Genomic DNA, 15,904 nt, shown 5'->3' with positions numbered 1-15,904 from the left:
AGGATCGGTTCCTACCATAACCTATTGTAATGTCCTTAACCGGACAAGGCTCCTAACAGAGCATACTTCTAAAGAGTTCAAAAAGTAGCTTGTGGGTATTCATCCCCACCGTGGTTTTTCCCAGTTGGGTTTCCACTTGAAAAATATGTGTGTCATGTGAAATGCTTTTGTCTTGTGATGCTTTGTCTTACCTGTTAAGCATATGAAGGTTCTATGTTTTATGCCTGTCTATAAAACACATTGAACTCACTATTGTGAAGATCTGATGGTTAAGTTTACTTATTTATGCATGAGAATATAATGATACTATGGTATTGAGCCAAGAGGAAAGCTTATTGAGTGACTAGTTCATGACTGGTTGAGCTATACTGGATGTTGCCGGTTGCACTCTATTTTACCGGTATCCCTGTTTGTTAGTCTTTTGGAGTATTTGCTGTCAAATCGGTTTTGGATGATATTGGTATTTGTACTGATTCACCCCCCCCTCTCAGTACTGGTTTGGTACTAATGGTTCATCATTGAGTTATCAATTGGTATCAGAGCTCTCCAGGTCCTCTGTGTTGTAAGCTTAACCGCTTGAGGAAAATATCCTAGCCAAATGATGAAGAGCGAAGGTCCAAAGTTCAACGGGGAAAACTTTGGTATATGGAAGGACATGATGAAGATATTCATCAAAAGAATGGGTGTTCAACACTAGAGTTATGTTGAAAATGTATATGTTGTTCCAACCGGTACTCTCACCGATGACCAAAAGAGAGAGATACAAGAAAATGGGCAAGTCATGGAAGCCCTCATCAGTGGTCTTTCTGACATTGAGTTTATTGATGTTCAGGACAAGGAAAATACCAAAGAGGTATGGGATGCTCTTGGAAATATCTATGGTGGTGATGAGCATGTAAAACAGGCTAAGGAAGAGAGCCTGAGAGGGAAGTTTGAAGACATGCGAATGGTTGAAGGAGAGACCATTCAGTAGTATGGAATAAGAATCAAAATAGTTGTTGGAGAAATAAAGAGTGTAGGTGGAAAAATAGAAGATTCTACTGTGGTAAGTAAAGTCCTGAGATCCCTGTTGCCGGTCTATGCAATAAGGGTTGTTGCTATTCAGGACCTGAGATCAATAGACAAGTCTAAGGCATCCTTGGACTCCATCATAGCCAAGTTGATAGCCTATGAGCTGAATAGCTTTGATGGTAGTGTTCAAAAGTTAGAATCAACTTTTAAAGCTTCTGCTATACCATCTAGAAAAGGAAAAGAGGCTAGCACTAGTGGGGAACCCAATTAGAATAGAGAAATGAAGGATGAAGAGTTTCTGATGGAATTTGAAGCTCTTATTGCTAGGAGGTTTTCAAAAGGGACTGGTAAATACAAAGGTAAGCTTCCTTTGAAATGTTTCTCTTATAACTAGATAGGACATATTGCTATGAACTATCCTATTAGTGACAACAAGGACAAACCGGAAAGGTTCAAGAAATTCAAAGGAGGAAATCAGAGAAATTATTTTGTGGCAGTTGATGAAGGTGTCATAGATGAGGAATCAGAAGATTAAGAGAATGAAGACATTGTGTTCGTTGCTATAAAGGAAGATGTGGCAGACAAGAAGGCTCTTGTCTCCCGGTTTGATGATTCCAATGAGTGGATCATTGACAGTGGCTGCTCTCACCATATGATCGGTGACCGTAGCAAGTTTCTATCCTTAGAAGAGTATGATGGTGGTGTGGTTTTCTTTGGCAATGATGCACCATGCATGGTCAAAGACAGAGGGTCCATCTCCTTGAATGGAAAGAGTAGTGCTTACAATGTGTATTGGGTTGATGGTCTCAGACACAACCTTCTAAGTGTTGCCCAGTTAAATGACAGTGGCCTCACTCTGCAATTCAAGAATGGAGTTTGTAGAATTAAAGGTGAAGATGGTAAATTGGTAGCCACTGGCATGCAGACTAAAGGTAACCTATTTCATCTAAATGCTAATATAAGTACATGTCTTATGGCTAAGCTTGATGATAGCTGGATATGGCATAGGAGATTCTGTCATGTGAACTTTGACAACATTGTGAAGGCTAGTAAGATCAAGGCAGTTAGAAGGTTGCCAGTGCTGAGAAAACTGGATAATACCTTGTGTAGAGAATGTCAATTGGGGAAAATGTCTTCCTCAACCTTTAAAGGTAAATCTTTCACTGCTAACAACTTTCTTGATCTTGTGCATACTGATTTATGTGGTCCTATGAAAACTAGAAGTGTGCAGGGTGATAGGTACTTCATGATTCTCACTGATGACTACTCAAGAATGATGTGGGTCACATTCTTGAAAGACAAGTCTGAAGCTTTTGGGAAATTCAAAGCTTTCAGAGCATTAGTGGAGAAGGAAAGCGGTAAAAGGATCAAGTGTCTCAGAACTGATCAAGGAGGGGAATTCACTTCCAGTGAATTCAATAAGTACTATGAAGAATTTGGCATCAAGAGACAGCTGTCTGCCCCCTGGACTCCATAGCAGAATGGCCTAGTAGAGAGGAATAACTGGACTGCGGTTTAAGCAGCTAGAACTATGTTGATCCAAGGAAAGGTTGCTCACACCTTTTGGAGAGAAGCAGTGAGCACTGCAGTCTACACTATGAACCGGGTACTCATCAAAAAGGGTAAGGACAAAACTCCTTATGAGTATTGGACCGGTAAGACACCTGTGGTTAACTACTTTAAGGTATTTGGTAGCAAATGTTACATCAAGAGGAGTGAACATCAGGGCAAATTTGAAGATAAAGGTGATGAAGGAATATTTCTAGGATATTCCACCAAGAGTAAAGCTTTCAAGTGCTACAACAATAGGACTCAGAGAATTATGGAAAGCATCAATGTAAGAGTTGATGAATCCTCTGAGAAAACTGAGGAAACCGGCAGTGAGCAAGTTGTAAATGAATCGATTGCAACCTTCTGGGAATTGGTTGTCAGTCAACCTAGTACCAGTAACAGTGTTCCTGAACTGGTGAATGCTGATACTAATGAAGATGAGGATAAAGAAGAAAAGAAAGAAGAACCAGTTAAGATCATTCCTTGGTATGCCAAGTTGAATCATGATCCTAAGCAGATCATAGGTGATAAGGATGCAGGAATCCTTACTAGAAGAAAGATCAGAGAAAATTCATGTATGATCTCTGAATTTGAGCCCAAGTCATTCAAAGAGGCTCATAAAGATGAAGACTGGATCAAGGCAATGGAAGAAGAACTTGACCAGATAGAGAAAAATGGTACATGGTCCTTGGTACCCAGACCAGAGCATAAAAATGTCATTGGCACCAAATGGGTGTTCAGAAATAAGTTGAATGAGGATGGTACAGTGATTAGGAATAAAGCCAGACTGGTATGCAAAGGATATGCTCAAGAAGAAGGTGAAGACTATGGGGAAACCTTTGCTCCTCTAGCCAGATTGGAAGGAGTTCGTATGCTTCTTGCATATGCAACTTTTAAGAAATTCAAGGTATATCAAATGGATGTAAAATCCACATTCCTAAATGGTGTACTTGAAGAGGAGGTGTATATTGAGCAACCAGATGGGTTTACCATATCTGAAGATAGTGACATGGTATGTAGGCTACATAAAGCATTATATGGTTTAAAGCAAGCACCTAGGGCATGGTATGAGTGCCTACATTCCCATCTTGTGAAGATTGGATTTGAGAGAACAAGTGAAGATAGCAATATCTACTTGAAGTCTGAAGAAGATCAGATCCTGATCTGTGAAGTTTTTGTTGATGACATTATCTTTGGAGGAGATGACAAGATGAGTCATGAGTTTGCTGATGAAATGAAGAAAGAGTTTGAGATGTCACTCATAGGGGAGATTAAGTTCTTCATTGGACTGCAGATCCAGCAGATGAATGATGGAATCTTCATCACTCAGTCCAAATATGTCAAAGAGATGTTGAAGACTTTTGGCATGGAAGATAGCAAACCGGTTGGTACACCAATGGTGACCGGTTGCAAATTGATAAAGGAGGATGATTCAGCACTGGTTGATGAGAAGGAATACCGGTCAATGATTGGTAAGTTGCATTATGTAGTGCATAGCAGATTGGATATTGCACATGTAGTTGGCATCATTGCAAGGTTCCAGAAGAGTCCAAGAGAATCTCACTTGAGTGCAGTCAAGCAGATTCTTAGTGATGCTCTACAAAAAGGATTAGAAAATCTATTTGATGGCAACACACACAAGAGCACAAGAAACAAACATTAGTGTTAGCAACAAAAGATTATCCTAAACAGGCATATCAAGAGAGATATTAAGCATGAAATAGAAAGCATATAAACATAGAATAAAATAGCTAATCAAGATGCTCATAGCTGCTCCTCCCTTGTTCCTCTCCTCTCCAAGTTCCAAATGAGTGTAGCTCTCAACTTTTAGCACTAGCCATGGATGCCATATGGAGATTCAAGATGGTTGAATATGATAAGAAAATTCTATGCAAGTGTAGATAGTGATGCTATGAGAAAGCTCTATGCTAATTCCAGTATAACAACAATACTCTAATGCTTTCTCCTTTGCTTGAGGAGAAGGGTTCTATTTATAGAAGAAATGGGGAAATGAAGGGTTAAGATTGAGCAATCTTAACAAGGGTTAGGATTGAAAGATATTCAATCCATGTGAGACTTTCAACCCAATCCCATGTTGATAAGTGTCACCATGAGGAGGCTTGAGAGGAGAGATAAGGAGCATTAAATGCTTGAGGGGACATGATGGTTACCCTAGTCAAAGAAATAAATGCTTTGAAGAGACACATGGGTTACATGAGGGTTAAGTTAGGGGTCAAAGTCCTTAACCATGGGTGCAAGTGGAATTAACCATTAATGGTCATGTAAGAGCCATAAGTGGTTTGGAAGACTTTAGAGGTTAATTTGTTGAACACACAAAGCATTAATTGCTTTTCAAAGACTTTGGAGTCTTTGAGAAGTGACTCCAATTTGCTTAGGAATGTGACAATATTTAGGGGATGGATTAGGTTAATGAGGAAGGGTTTAGAAGAATCTAGAAGGGGTTTAGGCATGCAAGTGGATTTTGTAGGAAAATGCAAGTGGGAGGAATTTTGGTATTTTCAATTAAAATAAAATCATTTATTTCAATTAAATGGTGTAATTTGCATTTGGATAAATATTCAAATAAATATTAATTTATTTAAATGAGAAAAAGGAAGATAAAGTATTAAAATGCTTGAAGACTTTGAGGAAAACCATTAAAGGCTTGAAGACTTTAAGGAAAACCATTAAAGTCTTAAGAAGACTTTAAGGGAAGCCATTAAGTTTGAAGACTTTAAGGGAAACCATTAAAGGCTTAAGAAGACTATAGAAGGAAGCCATCAAGTTTGAAGACTTTTAAAGCCATCAAGTTTGAAGACTTTAAGGGAAACCATTAAAGGTTTCAAGTGGGTAAGGATAAATAGGATTTTAAATAAATAATTTATTTAAAATAGTTGTGCAACTTGCTTTTGTAGGAAAATACAAGTGGGTGGAGGATAAAGGTGATTTAAATAAATAATTTATTTAAAATAATTGTGCAACTTGCATTTGTAGGAAAATGCAAGTGGGTGGAGGATAAAGGTGATTTAAATAAATGTTAATTTATTTAAATGTGAGAGATGGGATTTTGGGGGATTTAAATAAATATTTATTTATTTAAATGTGAGAGAATATTTAATTAAATAAATATGATTTATTTATTTAATTAATGGTCTGAATTTGGTTAAGTGAATTAAATCAAATAAATTGAATAATTTATTGAATTAATAGGAGAAGAGGGTTAAGATGAATTAATTAAATATTAATTTAATTAATTTTTAATTGATGGTTAAATAATCAAATAAATACTAAGTATTCATTTAATTAAGTGGACAGATTTATGTGACTACACTTAGGTATCTGAAGGGAACAATTGACTATGGATTGTGGTACCCATATAGCAATAATTTCAATATGAAAGTATTCACAAATGCTGATTGGGCCGATAATGTGGATGACCGAAAGAGCACAATTGGTGGTGCATTCTTTCTCAGTGGCAAACTGGTCTCATGGATGAGTAAAAAGCAGAGTTGCATCTCTCAATCTACAGCGAAAGCGGAGTATGTTGCAGCTCTCATGAACTGCACTCAGACAATTTGGATGAAGCATGTACTGGAAGGCTTCAAGATCCCTATATCTGAACCGGTAAGTATATTCTGTGATAACACAAGTGCTATCAATATATCAAAGAATCCGGTTTTACATTCTAGAACCAAGCATTTTGAGCTTAAGTATAATTTCTTAAGGGAAAAGGTTCAGAATAAAGAGATTGCACTGGAGCATGTGTCCAGTAAGGAGCAATTAGCAGACATATCCACCAAGCCTCTCCCAAAGACAACATTTGTGTATTTGAGAGGTGAATTAGGGGTATTACCCCTTCAGGAGGTGAACTAAAAGTGATTGTTCCACATTAGTCAGGTACTGAAAAGACAAATATTTTGTTGATTGGTGTGTTTATAGATGCTACTCCTCAGGGGGAGAAGCATGATGAAACAGTGATGATTGTACCTCCACTTTGGCATTGTTGTCAAAGGGGGAGAAGGAGTGAGAATGAAGCGAAAAGATATCTGCAGCAAATGGGGAGAAGATGTGAAGCAGAGAAGATATCTTTTGTATATTGCCATCAATTCCAAAGGGGGAGATTGTTGGCATTATGTGAACCGGCATGAGCCTTATGTAAACCGGCATGAAGACATAATGATATTGTATGTTGTCATTGATGTCAATACGAGACATGGTGAGAACCGACACATGTGATAGGTGAAGAGAGAGGAACCGACATATGTATGAACCGGTTTATATGCCAAAGTGAAGCGGCACATTTGTTCAAAGTGAACTAGCATGTAGTTATGTGAACCAGCACATGGAAGCATTGTATGGTTACTAGTTGGTAGGTAGCTTCCACTTCAGGGTTTCCGGTTGGAGCAACTCAAGTGACTCAATTGGTAATCTTCGTGTGATGAGTTAGCAGTATGATGGAGGATAGATCGTGTTGCCACGTAAGCTTTATGCACATGAAGGATCTTGCATGAAGAAGACTATTCCTATCCACCTCGGGAAAGTGCGAAGTCTGTCAAACAGTGATAATGTGTGATGGGTTATCAGCCACCATGAAAATGGTGGATAATGGATGATGGAGAATGTCTTGAGATCGATTCAAGATTGTTGCATTTTATGTAGTATGATTCAATGGTCAAGATCAAACCGTTTGAATTGCTTAACCTAACAGGTTTAGGGTTTAGGGTTTTTGCTACCGACCTATATACTTCCTATAAGGTCGATGTTGGGTTTCTATCTGAGGTTGTTGGCAAAAGTTGTGAGTGTATCCAAGGAAAGTGATACGTGATTCTTGCCAGACCATAGGAGAGAAGAGATATCTGCAAAGTGAATGTGTAGAAGGAAAATAGTAGCCTAAACGGATCTGCACTAGCATTAAGTGCTGTTAACAGATCATTGTAATACCTGTTGATCTCTAACCACTTCAATAGTTGTAAAATCCTCGAACAAGGTAGCCTTATTTGGCTTGATTCAAAATCCCTTAAATCGGGTGGTCTTAACCGGCTTGTTTCAAATCCCTTAACCGGGTAACTCAAGGCTAATGAGTTCTAAGAAGCTTGAGAAGCTTAGGAGATCCTTTCAGCTATTGAGTTCTTGAAATCCTCTAACAAGGTGACCCTACCGGGTTTAACCCTTAACTGGGTGATCCCTAACAGGATTGGTTCCTACCAGAACCTATTGTAGTGTCCTTAACCAGACAAGGCTCCTAATAGAGCAGACTTCTAAAGAGTTCAAAATGAAACTTGTGGGTATTCATCCCCACAGTGGTTTTTCCCAGTTGGGTTTCCACGTGAAAAATATGTGTGTCATGTGAAATGATTTTGTCTTGTGATGCTTTGTCTTACCTGTTAAGCATATGAAGGTTCTATGTTTTATGCCTGTCTATAACATTGAACTTACTATTGTGAAGATCTGATGGTTAAGTTTACTTATTTATGCATGAGAATATAATGATACTATGGTATTGAGCCAAGAGGAAAGCTTATTGAGTGACCGGTTCATGACTGGTTGAGCTATACTGGATGTTGCCGATTGCACTTTGTTTTACCGGTATCCCTGTTTGTTAGTCTTTTGGAGTATTTTCTATCAAATTGGTTTTGGATGATATTGGTGTTTGTACTGATTCACCCACCCCCCCCCCCCCCTCCTCTTAGTACTAGTTTGGTACTAGTGGTTCATCATTGAGTTATCAATCTTCCTTTGGTTCTACGACCTCCATAAGATAAAAGTCTATGGTAACTGTGAAACAGATGTGTTTTGCAAAGTGTTTTACCACATGTTCAAGTAGCCTCAACCTTATGCTCATCTTCTTTTGGAGCTCATTAAAATATCTGTTCACGGCAACACAAAATGTGTTCTTTATAGCCTTAATGTTGTTCTTGATTTGAGTTGTTACCGGTATGTCCTTTGACCATTGAATGTCACCAATTCCCGGTAGGAAGTTATGAAAATAGAAGAATAGACCAATCAATAGATGACCATATTTGAACCTTTGACTACTACCTTTCTTAATTGATTGTAGGTTCAACATCAATTGGCTCCTTATAGCCTTGCATAAGTCATAATCTGCATTCTCAACAATCATCTTGTAAGCTGCATGCACAACAACAAATGACACATTGTTCATCCTGCTGGAATAAAATATCTTACAACCAATGACCATAGTTGCATGTCTAACTTCTGGGTCTTTAATGTTGTTAACTAAAAACACACGACCATCAGAGGTGGTCTAAGTTAGTGCAATCATAGTCTCTTTTGAAATTTTCCTCAGGTTTGGAACTTCACCAGTTTACCAAAAACTAGTCACTGCAGGAATTGATTCCTTTGTAATTGTATGCGACTTATCAAGATACATATTTTATCCATGCACATGACTAAGAATTATCCTAACATGCCCTTCTTCAAAATTTTCAAGAAAATATGCTGCATTATGAAAACCCTTTTCATAAACCCTAATGAACTCGGCTTTGATTTTACCGCTTTTATCACATAAAGATTTGAGTTGAGAATAAATTGATAGTGATCCTAAATCCTCAATTTTATATCCAATATAACTGGATAAATCACCTTTGATCATAACACCATCAAGAACTTGAGACAATGCATTATATGAAACTATTTTGTCTGATTCCATAAACTCCACAGGTTCAGTAGTAATCATAAGTCTCTTTGTTTGCTTAGATGACAATGCCATTCTGGATAAACTCTATTTGAGAGAGATTAACCAAAGAATACCTTAATTCCTTCGCGTTTGCAAGGTTTTTGGTTGATCTCTTGATTGTACACCTATTTCATCTTCTCTAATCTTTGAATCCAATTCAGTCTTTCGATTTGCAACACAAATCTGTCTACAATCAACTAGCAATTCTCTTTTTTCACTCTGTAGGTGCTCAAGAACTCTTCTTCGAATGTGTTGGTGTAAATAATTATTCATCATGGATATTATTACACCTTACTTAAATTTAATTAGGAAATTCATTTCATAGTAGAGGATATGAGACACTTGGGTGTTTGTGCCACATTGGGATAGTGTGTGTAGTAGAATTTCCACCTTTTATGGTGTTGATCTTGTTACTACTCTATCATATCCACTTATTGTGGAGTTATAATTCCACCTTCGATGGGTGATCCACCTGATGTGGAATATTTTATTATATCTCCTACCTACCCTTGTTTCTTATTGAGCCACATGTCATGTTTGTAAAAACTGATAATAGTTCTCTCCTTAGATTTAGCTTTTTACCATTCAATTTTTCAACTTCTTCAGCGAATGCATCACTGTTGGTCTCACCTGAAGAACTATTATCAGATATCTCCAATAGTTGCTCAGTCATCTCTCTCCTTTTGACTTGTGAAGCTTTAAATTTTACCCTTAGGGTTTCAAGCTCTTCTATGGTAGCATCAAGCACTCTAGCCATCTCTAAATAACTCATATCCCCCATGGTGGCTTTAGAGTTTCCTTCTAAGTGATTAAGCCTTAAGGAAGTTTGGCTTTGATACCAATTGATAGATTTATAAAGCACTAAGAGGGGGGGTGAATCAATGACAACAAAAATAATACCACTCGAAACACTAACCAGTAAAGACAGTTAACTAACTTACTAAATACTATGTATGCAATCCAAAATGGTATTAAAGCATCTAGAATAAGTAAAACATCCACCATAACACAAGTGCTTATACGTGGAAAACCCAACTAGAAAAAACCATGGTGAGATGAGACTCACAAGTTAACTATCTACAGTAATAGGTAACTGACCGGTTAAGGTCTACAAAAGTGCACTAGTAGGAGCGAATATTGTTAAAGATCCCAAATTCCTGTTAGGAGTAACCTCGATAGAAGAATTCAAACCAGAATTAATGGATCACCTGGTTAGAGGATTTGTACAATGAAGCTTGTTAGAGCTTACTCGGTTAGGGGATTTAACTGTTGTAGTAATTAGAAAACAACAGGTGGTGTGATCTAGAAGTAGCACATCTTTCTTAAATAGATCCTCTTCTGCTCACTCAAAACTGTATCACCGACATACACTACAACACCTTCAGTAAATCACAACAACTTAACACTTCTATCTTGTATCATAAAAATAGTTCATCATAATGTCATTATATAGACATTACATATCATGTCGACTCAGGAACTTCATGACAATTTCCTAGGTGTAGTGTATCTAGACAATCTAGCATAACTCATCACAGATTGCCGCCAAATTTGTCGGTTAGGGATAACTCATCACGACCAATGATAACTCATCACATAATCAGTGAAATCGGTTGGAACACCGATACTGGTTAAGAGTTAACCTCTTCCAACTCATAGACTGATTGTCCTCCAATTGCTTCCTTGTTGATCTTCGTTGAATCTCCAAGATGGTGTCATGACAGTCCTACATATATCGGTTGTCTAAATATACTGGTTAGACACCCTCAAAATTATTTGAACTTCTGTATACATATAATATCAGTTTTACAATACAAAGACTTAGGAGTAATACTGGTTTGTCTTAACTAAGATGACTAAGACAATGTGAACATATGTGTGTGTATACATGTGCCATCAATGACAACACATGAAGTCATCCATTACAATCATTATCAAACCAAAAAATAGATGGTTAAGTTACTCTAATTTGGTTAAGGGTTATAGAAGGTTGTGGGAATGAATCATTGTGTTATTGCATAAAAAACCATTAAAAGTATTCATCCATTAAATTTTCCATAAATATCTCAACAGGGAACACAACATGATGCAAATATTTGTAATGTAAAAGTATAAATGAAATTAAGCATTAGGTCATATCATTATTAGGTATAACATCACCTTAAATAATCACAAAAGGAAGTATTATCATTTTTAGACACATGATTATCATTTATTAGAGGAGAGTAATTACTATGAATTAATTATATAATGGCATTAAAATAAAAAACATAATGAATTAATTATGTAACTATATAAGTCAAATAAAATTCTATCAAGAAATCAATATCAAATATATAATATATATATTAATCGCATACCTCATACATTTCAATCATGTCATTGATCTTCTTCTTCATTCAACTCTTTGTCTGTATCATCCGATCCAGAATCAACATTGTAAGGATTGGTCATCATCATCATCATCATCATCATCATCATCATCATCATCATCATCATCATCTTCATGAACATTCTCCTACATCATTATGATCTTTCTCCTCTTCTTTGAGATCTTCACCAGGCACATCATCAACTAATTTTTGGTCCTAATTATCATCTACATCATCTTCTAGTTCTTCGATATCTTCTTCTTCCATCACATTATACTTTACTGACCTTCCTCTAGGACCATGTCTAACAACAAATGACCAGCCCGGTTTATGTGGAACCTCTGACTAAAATACCCGCTCACATTGGCTTGGAAGAACATAGGGATCATTTCTAGCTCACTCAAATGACCTTGTATTAACCATTGTAAATCTATTATCATTTTGAATAACAATTCTGTCAGGATCATTTTCATTCAATCGTAGCCTATACCATTGGACGATGAACATAACTAATTTGAAGGACCTAAAGTCACACTCAAGTATATCATCCAAAATCCCATAGTATCAATTTTATGAGACTTGAGGATGTATGCCACTTCTAGATGAAATATTAGCCACTTGAAAGACTGCAGTTGTCCCAGAATCACAAGTTTTCTTCATGTCATCCAACTTTTTGATGCGAAATTTATGACCATTACACCACATAGCCTTGTGGTGTTTCACCTACAATATGTCAAACATGTAAAAATTATTGCATCGCCAGTTGATAAACATATTTATTCTTGGTCGAATGTATGCAAAAAATAACATATATATATACATCAATAAAATTGAAAAAAAATTAAAAAATATGGGTGATTAATATATTTATATGTACCTGTTTATCTCTTAAACCATATGCTAAATCAATTTCCCTTGGTGTGACATTGGAATCTCCACTATGATGAGCTTCTTTAAGCAATGAAGCCACACCTTCCTATGTTAATGCACGACCAAATTATTGACATCGTTCAATCCATACCGTCATCCAATCAAGATTGTTTGCAACATACAAATGTAGTGCATCTCACTCTCGACCAACTGTATAAAAAATAAATAGAAATTTAGAATTGATGTAGATTGAAGATTAAGAATTAATTCACTGCAATATATATAAAAACCAAATGTAAAATGTATTCAAATTAATGTCCATGCACATCTTATAATTACCTCTCACTTTCCTCAATATACCTTTCCCCATCAGGTACTCCCCTTCAAATTTGTTATTGGAGTTGGGATCCCAAGTGTGATCTACATGGATCTTTGCTGCGATCATAGGAAGATATTTAGTAATGTACACCATAGTATGGTATACCATATATCCCTCCACCATAGAACCCTCAGGATGTTCTCTTTGTTGAACCAAAGACTTCAAAAATTTCTAGTGCCTCTCAACCATCCACATTGAACTTGTGTGTACAGGTCCACACAATTCAGTCTCCTCAACTTGGTGTATGAGGTAGTGTTCTTGTGGATTGAAAAATGTCGAAGGCAAACACTTTTGCATTTCACACATTAGACGAGGAATTTTTCTCTTCCAATAATTTATATCTTCTTTATGGATTTGTTTTGATGAAAACCATCTACAAGTGATTCAAGAAACAAATATATTAGTGAGACTTAACAAAATAATATACAATATATTACATAACAAGTAAAACAAATGGCAAATATAACATCTATACAACAAATTGAACAAATATCACTATTTACCTCATGTATTTTCCAAGGTCATATATAAATTTCTTGACATTGTTGTCAAAGTGATCTGAGAGAGATAAAGGTAGAACGCACTACAACAATTACACAATGATCTTTTCATTGTTTTTCCAAAATTAGTAAACATAATACAATGAAAAGTACATACAATATAAAAATATATAGTAAATATACAAGACCATTAATTACCTTAATGATGTTGGTATTTTGGATATGTTGATATGGTTTTGTCATTGATGTCAACACTTGTCAACATCTGTCAACACTTATCAGCACTTGGAGATCTTTGGTTATGTTCATCGACAAGTCAGTGACTTATGCACAGTCATTGATATTTGGTTCACTGGAAGGATATATTGTTCACCAACACTTGGGATGACTTGGAGATTACCTGGTTATGTCCAAGACATTGTTTGGACACTTGGCTTTGGTGATTTGTTCATTGGTTTGATCAGGTTTGTATATTTGCTGTTACCGGCAAATAGGTCTAGCTTATGCACCGACAAGCATATCTATTCCAGATCAGCATGAGACATCATGAAGATGATTTGTTATTATTGTAAATGCATTTAGCTGACATCATGCATCACATATTGAATTATTTGTAATTGAATTTATTGTAATATCTCTTAGGAGGCCGACCTACTCATTTGGTCTTACGTTATGGTATAAATGTAAGATCTCATTTGTGAGATTGATATAAAATAGGACAGGATTGAAAAAAGGATTGTATTAAGGTTTATGCGAATATAAGTAGAGCTATACACACAGACATCATTCAAGATTGAAGGAAGGTTTGAAGAAGGCATATCAGAGCTTAACCGGTATTGAATCTAGCATGTAGAGATTCTATTCTGAGCAGTACATTATCATTGGATTTAACCATCCAATTGTAATCAGTGTGACTCCCATTTTGCGATTGAGTAGTGCGCTCTAGGCAACTGGCCTTTTTGCATTTGCAGTCTCCATATTGTACACACATACTATCTGTAGTAGTATCATCTAATTGTGGGTAAGGAATCCCAACGTGGTTTTCCCCTTACAGGGTTTCCACGTACAAATATTGGTGTTATGTGTTGTGGATGTTATTGTCTTTATGTTTCATTCATTAATCTTTACCAGTACCACAATTAACAGATAAAACTGTCTACTGACATAAAGTTTGGTTGACCGGTATTAAGCATTAAGTTTGGTTAAGTTAGTTTTGGTTTATATTTATTGGACAACTGATTCACCCCCTCCTCTTAGTTGTCTCCAGGACCTAACAATTGGTATTAGAGCATAGTCCTCTTTTTGCAGAAGTTTAACAGCTTGAGGAGATCCAATGTCTACTAACTATTTCAGGAAGGACAATCCTAAACTTGATGGAACTAACTATAGCATATGGAAGATTAGGATGAAGACACATTTGAATTGCATTGGAAAGGACATATGAGAAGTTACAAAGAATGGTTATGTTGCTCCTACTCAAGGTCAACCTAATCCACCAACTTTGGCTAAAGATGAGGAAAATGATTGCAAAGCAAGACAAGCACTTTTGAGCGCATTATCAAATCAACAAATCATGGGATTATCAGATAGATCTACTGCTAAATCTATTTGGGACAAATTGGAAACATTGAATGAAAGAGATTCCACAATCAAAATTGCAAAACTTGAATGCTTCCGGGTCAGGTATGAAAATCTGAAAATGGAAGAAGATGAAAGGATTTCTTCTTTTATGGAAAGAGTAAATGAAATTTTTTTGGGTATACAATGTTGTGGAGGAACCTTAAGTGAAGATGAAATTGTTTTTAAAATTTTAAAAGCATTGCCACCGGCATATAAAATGAAAGTAACTGCTATAAATGAATTGAGAACAATGCCTAATACATTAGTATCTAGAGACACTTTGGTTGGAAAACTTTTAGCTTTTGAACTTGAAGAATTTGGTCTTGTTGCTACTATAAAGATAGATTTAGCTTTTAAGACATCAACATCATCTGAATCATCATCATCATCATCATTTGATAAATTTGATTGGAAAGCCTTTTATGTAAGAGAAATTGAAGAAAGCAGGAAGGAGAATGAATAATTGGAAGAACTTGAAGCACTATTTGCAAGAAAAATGCCTAAAGGTCCAATTGGAAGTAAGTATGAAGGTAAAACACCCTTTAAATGTTTTAACTACAATAAAGTTGGTCATATGGCATCTAGGTGTCCTGATAGACATGCAAGATTGAAAGAAGCTAAAAGGACATATAAGCCTAACCCTGAATATCAGAGATACAGATTTAAGAAGAATAGAGACAAATCATGTTACTATGCTGATGAAGGAGTTACTGATGATTCTGATGAGGAACCGATAGACAATGGATGGGATTTTGTTGCTATAATAGAAGATCAACCGACACCTACTATTCAACCAGTAGAGAAGGCCCTGATAGGTAAAATTGAAGACAAGGATGAATGGATCATTGATTCAAGATGTTCACATCATATGACTGGTGATAGAAGTAAATTCTTAACCTTTCAA

The sequence above is a fragment of the Cryptomeria japonica genome, chromosome 5 (assembly GCF_030272615.1).
Source record: "Cryptomeria japonica chromosome 5, Sugi_1.0, whole genome shotgun sequence".
In the NCBI taxonomy this organism is placed as follows: domain Eukaryota; kingdom Viridiplantae; phylum Streptophyta; class Pinopsida; order Cupressales; family Cupressaceae; genus Cryptomeria; species Cryptomeria japonica.
Note: the sequence above shows the minus strand (reverse complement) of the source record.